Raw genomic sequence first — 9,049 nt, forward strand, 5'->3', positions numbered from 1 at the left:
CTGCTGCTGCCTCTCTGATCTTTGCTGTACGTCCCAGTATCTGTTTCATTGGAAACAAATGAATAGTTGACAGTGGCTGGAGTTGTGTTCTTTTTCACATTTCTAGTGACTGCTGGAGTGCTTCTGGCCTCTGTGGTGGGCAGATTCATCCATTGAGCTGCACTTTCCAAGGGAAACTTCAGAACCTTCTGCAGTCCTCAATGCAAAATATTCCTTGTGTGCAGTTGCTTAGGATGAGTTATATGTGAACACACTTCAGTGCCTCTGGATCCACCACTTTTTCGTATATTTCCTGCCATCTCTCCTCCCTGCGTGCCTAGTTTTACATTGTTTCTACATGCCTAAGTCATGCTTTTAATAATAGTTGTCCAATTCTTTGCCTCTTCTCATACCCAGCTAATTATTTTCAATTTATTGATTTTCCACGTGGAGATTAATGGGTTATTTGGCTTCAAAGCTTGTATCCACACAGCTGTGAGCTAACCCATGGGCATGGGAAGGGGTATATGTGTTTGTTGTTGATCACCTTTCTAATGAACTGTAAGAATCTAAAGGGATTTTTTCTCCTCCTTACTTACTATTAAAGAGCCATCCAGATTCAGACTTCTGCCATTGAATAACTGCATTTCACAAAGAGTAAAATTAACAAACCTCAGAAACGTGCAATAAGGGAATTGTTAATGTGTATTTCCTATGTCTTTAATTACAGTGGCTAGTGAGTTATGGGTGCAAAAGAGCCAGGCACAATGGCAAAGCACCCTGGCAAAGATGTGCATGATGTAGGGTCAGAAGCTTCCCTGGGAGCCCCTACCCTTGGATCCCACCTCTGTACCATAGTTCATGTACTGCTGCATCAACCTGTGAGGTGCAAACCAACCAACCTGCCCTTGATTCTTTCCAGACGAAATCACTTCAGCAGTCCAGTGTACAGTACAGCAGCTTTGTCATGCAGCCAAGATAGGAACGAGAACCATTGGGTTCACTACTGATGGAAAGGTGTAATGTAAATTTAATCTCTGATTATGAAATATTGACTCTGATCTTACTAGTTTATCTGACTACTAATATACCATGTAATTATGATAATATAAGGCTATATGTTTGAGGCTTATATACATACAAGCCAATTATTTTTTGCTGTGGATAAAACTTTGTTAATGGTTTCCAACCTCCTCTATTAGCAGTTTTCACACCCATCTTTTGCCAAATCAAAAGCACATGTGACCATGCTCTAACTGTAAGACAGCAATTGCCAAGGGACTTGGGGAGAAATGAGAATAAATGGCTAAGACATGCAATTAACAGTTAAAAATAAGCAGAAACTTTGGCAAAGTGGTCACTGTTTAGCAAAACTGTGCTGAATGTTTCCAGCCTTCATTCAAAATGGCAGCCCAAATTCTCTGCCTCACTGCACTCCATTGGCATGCTTGGCTTGCTGCAACCTGAACTGCAGAATTTATAGGTAAGTGCTGCAGACTTCACTAATTTCAGGTCATGTTTGAAACTCTTCAAAAATCAACCCAATTGCTGATATATGGGTTAATGTTTTCAGCTTTAAAAAAAGAAAAAGAAAAGAAAAAAGGAAAAGAAAAGGTCTGGTCTCTGCAATGAAGCACTCATCAAACTTCTGACCTTGTGTCTCATTTGTATTCTAATTACACTGAACAAAAAATACTTTCTCTGGACCTTACTTTCTTGATAAGACTGGATGGTTTCAGTTGGTTTCTGAGCACAGAGTTTTTCCCAGATCTGCTATAGCTATGTTTGTGGCCACTGCTTGAAGCGGCTTATCTTGCCGTGAATAAAGTGAGTTAAAATAATTCCATCCCAATTAGAGGCACTGGTATGATGCAACTAGGAGGGACTTAGAAATAGTGATGAGCATGTGGATCTACAGCCATCATTTATGTATGAGGGGCTCAGACATGGGATCTGGGGCAGAATACAGAGTTCTTGTCACCAGAAAAATGGTGACTTGCTCAAAAATGAAAAAATGGTGACAGCTGTCTTGCTGAGGAGCAAGACAGAATTAGACACAGGCTAGAGACTTTTTTTTTAAGTAGCTCAAGAAGGAGGTGGTGGCAAGGCTGAAATGTGTCCAAGATACTACTCATTCTGCCCCCTGTCCCCCAATGTTAATCCCCTATACAAATTAACCTCAGTCATTTTCCTTTTCCTCTTAGACATATACTTTGTCAAGCCGTGTTGCCTTAACACTAACTACCTGGAATAAATTTAGCCTGCCCAAGGAAAAAGAGTACAACATGGTAACCTTGGATGAAGGAGCAAGCCTGTGTCTTGCTGACTGCAGCCTCTTGTAGGTCATCACAGCACATGTGTGTCCCTCTCCTGTTATGGCTTTTGTTGAAAATGGCTCAAGGTACAAAAAACTGAAACTTCCTGTTAGGCTAGGAGCGGATCAGTGTGGGTAAGGTAGCGTGGGCAGGAAGGCATGCAAGCATCTGGTTTGAATAGCTTCGTGCATGCAATATCAGCCAACTTTCTGAAGGTTTCACGGTTGTTGGCTTTTTTTATCCCAGAGCTCTGGAGCACTGGTGGACCCCACCCTCCCTCTGCCTCCCAGGAAGGCTGCAGGAAAGCTCTTTGGAAAGGGGTCTGCCGCCTCCGTTTACAGGAGCTGCTAAGGTTAGAAAGGACTCCGAAAAGCACAGACACACTCTGAAAGGTCAAGTGTCTCCTGTGACACTGGGCAGGCAGGAGGGTCTGGTGCCCTGATGTGCTTCTGATGGGAAAGCAACATGTGAGAAGACAGGCGGTGGTGTGGCCTGCAGGATACACATTCCTAAACGTCACTTAGCCATACAACCTGTGAGGGCGGAAAAGTGGGCAGATGGAGAAATAATATTTTCATTGAAAATTCTCTACCTCTAAAATATTTCCTGTCAAGGTTCCTTCCAAGGAGGGCTAAAGCGAGGGAGGAGGGGGCTGAGGTGGGATGTGTGGCAGTGGATACAAGTTTGACTCCTCAGGCCTCTCCATTTTGAGAACATTTAACTCAATCCCCTTTCCTTTTCCCCCACCCTGAGAAAAGGATCATGCTAAGCATTACTGGAGCCGGAGGCAGTTTGGGAAGTGAAATAAACACCTGACTGTTAAATGCTAAAGGTTTACTCAACCAAAAATAAAAATAGTTCTGGTTTCCTCCACGAAGCTCTAGAATTACGTTCATCAGCGCACATGAGCTGGAGGTTTGCTCAAGGGGAGACTTGAATGGTTGAAACTCCTCAGAGGGAAAATTTGGAGGCAATAAGACAGGCCTCCCTTTGTCCTGCGAGAGCTCTTCTATGCTGAGAAAATGCTGCAGCTGTTTTCCTGGTGCAATCTAAAAATAAACTCCCTCCTCCTTTCCTTGCTGCTCGTATCGGTTTCATGGGTGCCATCACAAAACCAAGATGTAAAGCATAATGGGGCAGAGTCTGAGGGGTGGACATGGTCCCCCTCACCCTCTCTGAGGGGCAAAAGGGAGCTGTGCCACATGACCCATTAGGAAATGTCAAAGAGTTTTAGGCCAAAGTCACAGCAGCCTTTGGAGGTTCAGGAACTGCAAGGAGAAAATCATAATCAACAAATCCCAGCCCTGAGCATTGGCACTAGTAAATCAGATCAGAAAGTGTGGTGCAGGCACAGTGGTATTAGGAATCATCAATAGAGCCTTTTCTGCTGTAGCTCTATCAGATTTAAGCCAATGTGTTGCTGTAGATGATCTGCATCTCTGTGAGCTGAACTGGACCATCAGAAAGGTATAATTTCTGCAAAATTATCCTGCTTGTCTCCAAAATGCAAGATGGAAAACTGTATTAAGAAAGATGTTTATTGGGACAGATCATATATGACAAATTTGCAGAATGTTTCCTTCTGTCAGGTCATTCATAGATGGACAAGGAAGTATCATTTAACACATATGAAATAGAGCAGATTCCTTCCCTGTATGGTGACTTCTTGCTGATTCCCAAAGCATGCCAACTTGTAAAGTAACCCAGAAGGGCTATATGTGAATGAAACCAAACTTCAATAGCTGTTGCAGTGTCCCGTGTACGTATTTTTCTTCTGGTAGCAAAACAAATTAGACAAACTGGAGAAAAGGACACTTGTTTTTGCACATTTTCAGGTCAGTGAGGGAATAGAGTTACTAATGGGATTTCAAACTTGCATCTCTATTCAAGTCAACCAACACCAATGGCTTCACAAAAATATTCATACCATTCCCTTTCTTAACTGAGGTGAAGCAAATCCATGGGATCCAAAATCATTCAGGACTCCCAGAAGGGTAAACTGGAAGCTGAATTGGAAGGACGAGACTCCCAAACTTAGATTTGCTCTAGGGAAATGGGAAGCCCAGAGGGAGAGAAACACCCAACCTGAGCCAAGGTAATAGTGAAGCTGGATTATTGTGGAACTGCTCTTGCTAAAAAGAAATTTGCTGTAGTTAACCAGAAAGTTTTAGGGTAAGAAATTATAGAACAATTTGGGCAAAGAGAAATGAAAGCCACCTGTTTAAAGTTAGCCTTTAACCTATTCCCTCTGCCTTCCCTCTTGCTTTCTTGCTCTTTCAAATTCTCCCAGTATCTCTGCTTTCCATAGAAGCAAATCTTCCCCAGGGAAAGTCAATTCTGAAGGCAATTTTCCAAAAACCATTTGGCAGAATTGGCCAGTACTTCAACTGCAAACATGAAAAGGCATTTATTCCACTAACTCAAACGTAGTTTGGAAGAGACATTACTGAACTTGTTTTAGGAATATACTTTGACTGCATCAGTTTTATTGCTTCTTGTATAAATGTCAAACTCAATTTGCCTCAAAGCAGAAAAAAAAAAACACAAAGTACACAGTAATGTATATATTACATACAAAAACTGGGGGGAAAAAAAAAGTGTTATCTCCATGGCAAAGTCAAGCCCATACTATGTTAATTTTGCCTATCATACACACTTAGTATTTCAGTAGTGGTAAGAATAAGGAGGGTGCGTGAGTCTGGTATTGAACACTGTGTGTAGGATTGTTAAACTGGCCAGATGATACAGGATCCTGAAGATCTAATATTTCTTAAATTTTGGTTGCTTGATTTTGTAACCTATTTTTTTTTCTTTTAATTCCTTAAAAGGGTTCTTTTTCTGTTGTGTAAAGAACTCGTGGTAACCCCAGCCTTTGTGCACCATCAGCAGTGTTTAACCTTGCACTGTTAGCACATCAGCCTATCATTTGAGATCCAGGGCACCAGCAGCAAAGGATTTTTCTTTTTTTTCTTGGAAGTAGGGGGGTCAGATGGAAAGCATGTCTTCTGAATTCCTGTTTCAATTAGAACCTATAGCCAAATTTTCTAGCAAGAAGTGCATTGGCTATTTCAAAATACTTTATCTCAGCAAAACTACAGTTGGTATTTCTTTGGGGCTAAAGAAGAAAGCACATCTTTACTCCAAAGGTTGTCCCCCTGCTGAATTTCAAAGACTCAATGCAGACAATGTGGGAGACAGTTTCCAGGGGAAAGAAAAAAACTGCAGATTATTTTATAGTAAATAAAAAGCATTAAGTGACATAACTAATCTAATTTCTGCTATTTTACTGTACAACATAGTTTGCAGAAACTGTAAGTATTAGGACAGACTACATATTAGGTGCTGCCATTTCTAAATTATTACTGTGAACACATTAGATTTTGCAATGATTTCATTTGCATTTTAAGGTCTGATCCTACAAAACCTTAACTTCCCTCATGTGAGTAACTGCAATGGCATCAGCAGTGCTTCTTATCTACATAAAGTTAATGTCTTGCACAATTATTTGCAGGATCAGGACATAAGACTGAAAATGCAATTACTTTGTGAGTTAAAAGACAAAAATGCTCTTTGGAATAGGAGGTGAGATTCTCCACTGGAGTAAACAATAGAGGACCCATTGAATTCAGTGGAGCTATCCTGCTTCACGCCCGCTGATATGGCCCATTAATTTTAGTGTATGAAAATGAATCTCTGCTCTAAAAATACCAATTAGTAATAAGCTTTCAGAAAGAGGAAAAAATCAATTTAAATTCATTTTGTGTAATGCACATTTTCTGTTGCTATTTTAGTTAAATTATTATTATGCATAATAATGTTAGGCCAATAGGTGCTGTCACTTCAGGAATTTGCAGCTGTGATGGGAAGTGTAAAAGTTAGCAATAGGGAAATTTTAGGAAAGTCCATCAACTTCATACAATTGTCATTATTATGATTTGGATTAGGGTAGTGACATCTGTCTGTGTCGTCCAGCCTCCTCCCCCCCTCAGTCTCATCCCCATAGTGCTGAGCACATAAAGAGAGATTATGCCAGCTCAAAGCAATTTACAATCTAACTAGAAAAAATAAGCAAAGAGGAGAAGGGGAAACTGAGGCGAAAAGAGCTGCCAGAAGTAAGTGAGCCCGCGGTCAATCTCATGCCTCTTTGACTCACAGCCAGGTGTGCTATTCAGCACATCAGACGGATGTATTTTTTTTTAAGTGTATGTGCAAAAGTGAATATGTACTCTGGCTGTGAGCCAGTCTCAGCATTCAAACTACCTGGAGACAAGCATGCAAGCAAGATCTGCGCAAACACCCAGCTCTGCGGGCATTGAATCACCAGTTGGTGCATGGGGTTATTTGCATGTTCATTTTGCTTCTATTCAGTGTTCATCCCATGAGCATTTGTGCAAAGATCCCACTCCTGCGCTGGAAAGTCAAGTGTTGTCTCCACATTACCATTCTGCATTGGTATTTCATAAACAACAACAGTCTTTTGGCATAAGTGGCACTCAAAAAAGATTCAAAGCTGGTTTCCTCATATTCCAAACAATCCTGAGATAGCAATGAGTCGTAGTCACAGCTAGATTACTCACGCTTACTTATAATGCAAGAGAAAAACATGGGAAAAAAATAGTTTGGGTTCCTACAGTGTATAATTGAAGGGTGGTACTCACGTCCACAGGACATTGCGAAGACCTAAAGTACCAGTTGGTTCAGAAAGCAGCTGAAATCCCAGAAGAAAAAGGCAGCAAGGACTATTAAACACCGTCGCTAGCTGCAGATGACTGGCAGCAGTGGGTCTATGCTGAGGAGAGCAGCACTCACTGATTGCCTTGCCCTTACCATCTTCCCTCGGTGAGCGAGCACTGGGCTCACCAGACCTTTGGTTCATGGAGGTTTGGCTGAGCTAGTGCGCAGCCTGAAGTTTGCCCTAGTCCCTGTGTTAAAGACATTCAAGCCCCAGAGCCCTGTCACAGCCATTTACGATATTTAAAACTATAGATGCTGTAATAGTGACTTGTTTTTTTGTTTGTTTAAGAAGTAAGGAAACAAACCTGTCATACGGGTATACCAGCTCAGATGTCTTATGGAGTTTTTCAGGGACTGCTTTGGAAACCCACTGCTCACTATCTCTAAGTGCATTAACTTTGAAGAGTTAAGCACGTTTAACACCTCTTGGGATAGCGCTAAAGTTGTATTACACCAACCAAGAGTTCAGGGTCCAGAACCAAGCTGCTTCATGCAACCTGTGGCTGCCCCGAGCCTGCAGGTATGGACCCAGCAGCATGGAAGGCTGAGTGCCACCTAACCTCCAGCAGGTGGGAGATCAACAGCAGCAGCTCACAGAGGCAAGCCATCCTCAAGACACGAACCCCTTTCCTTCCCACTTTCACTGTCCCATCAGCCCCTGCTAGCATTTCCACCTTGTTCTGTAGTTATAAAGTTGTTTCTCAATGGCAGAGAAAGAAAGAAAAAAGAAAAAAAGAAGAAAAAAAAACACTACCCAACATTTTTTCCTCTAAGAAACCTATTGACAGGCAGATCCTGTGGATTCCTCCTAGTGCAGCTATCTTTGAACTGAGGACTTCTTAGTGGAGTTGGGGAGTTTCCTGGGGTTTTACTGTTTTTTTCCTAAATTGATTGTGGAATTTTTAAACAAGGTTGGTGCCTCTGATCTTTTTCTCAGCAGCTGCAAAATCTCTTTCTCTCCCCACAACTTGTTCTACAGAAACCAGGTATTGGAAAAATTAAAGGGGAAAGGACAGCAGCACCATTTGCAGAGCCAACCTCAGATGAAACAAGGACAATTCCCATTCCTTTGTGAACAATCAAACTGGCTTTGGATACTGGAATTTTACTCTAGACTTTAATTTGAATATTGGACACTCCTAAAGATCATTAATCCCCACTGTTTGGTTCAGGTCTCTGCTGTGAAATACAGATTAATTATTTCTTGTGTGGAGTCTTTATTCAGGCACTGAACAATGAAGGATCGTTTGTAGCTTTTTGCTTTTTTCAGTGTATTTTCCATGTCTTGTTCTGTATCTTTTTGTTATAAAGATTCCATCCTCACATGTCATGAGACAGTTTGATTTCAGTGAACTCTATGACTTTATGCCATTTCATGTGACTTTGTACCTAGCCTAGCATTTTTAATGTCTGCCTGTATCTATAGTTGCATGCGAAGAGGTTACATTGCTGTGAGTATAAACCTTCTCCAGGCTGCACCACGCAGACAAGCATGGCCATGAGAATGAAAGGGGCCTGTACGGATGAAACAACGCTGAGCTGAACCCTCACCCAAAGGCAGGATGGGACCTTTTTGGAGTGTTGAAGACATGCACACAAACACTTTAATTTGTGGCTGTTCTGTATTGTGTTTTAAGCTGAGACAACAAAAGTGCCAGTAAATATATAAAAAGTTTGGAAACCTCCAACCTTCTTAAAAACAACAAAATGCTGAAAATCTGCATGTAAATGGTTGCTACCAAGATTTCTAAATGCAGTTTGGCTGTCTTGGGCCATCCTGATGGAGCAAGGATTAGCATACAAGTACTTCAGTGGTTTTTACTCCAATCCTTTTGAGGGACTTTTACCACCAACCCAATCACATTTATTTCACACTCAACCTTTCCAAATAATGTTGGAATCAAAGTTATTTATGTGACCTGCTTAATTGAAAGAGCATTTGCTGTCAGTGATCAAATAAACTGTTATTGATCTTCAGCATTGGAGGCTACTCACATGGAGCATTCTGGTATGTATTTTTC

General features: G+C 41.4%; 1 long non-coding RNA gene across 1 annotated transcript; it reads left to right on the top strand.

Moving 5' to 3' along the window:
* Positions 1-2,222: 2,222 nt before the first annotated feature.
* On the top strand, positions 2,223-8,358 carry LOC121079095. The gene is made up of 3 exons (XR_005824870.1): positions 2,223-2,317; positions 4,242-4,389; positions 8,008-8,358. It is a non-coding gene; the product is annotated as an uncharacterized LOC121079095 (long non-coding RNA).
* Positions 8,359-9,049: the final 691 nt, after the last annotated feature.

The sequence above is a fragment of the Cygnus olor genome, chromosome 16, assembly GCF_009769625.2.
Source record: "Cygnus olor isolate bCygOlo1 chromosome 16, bCygOlo1.pri.v2, whole genome shotgun sequence".
Taxonomy (NCBI): Eukaryota; Metazoa; Chordata; class Aves; order Anseriformes; family Anatidae; genus Cygnus; species Cygnus olor.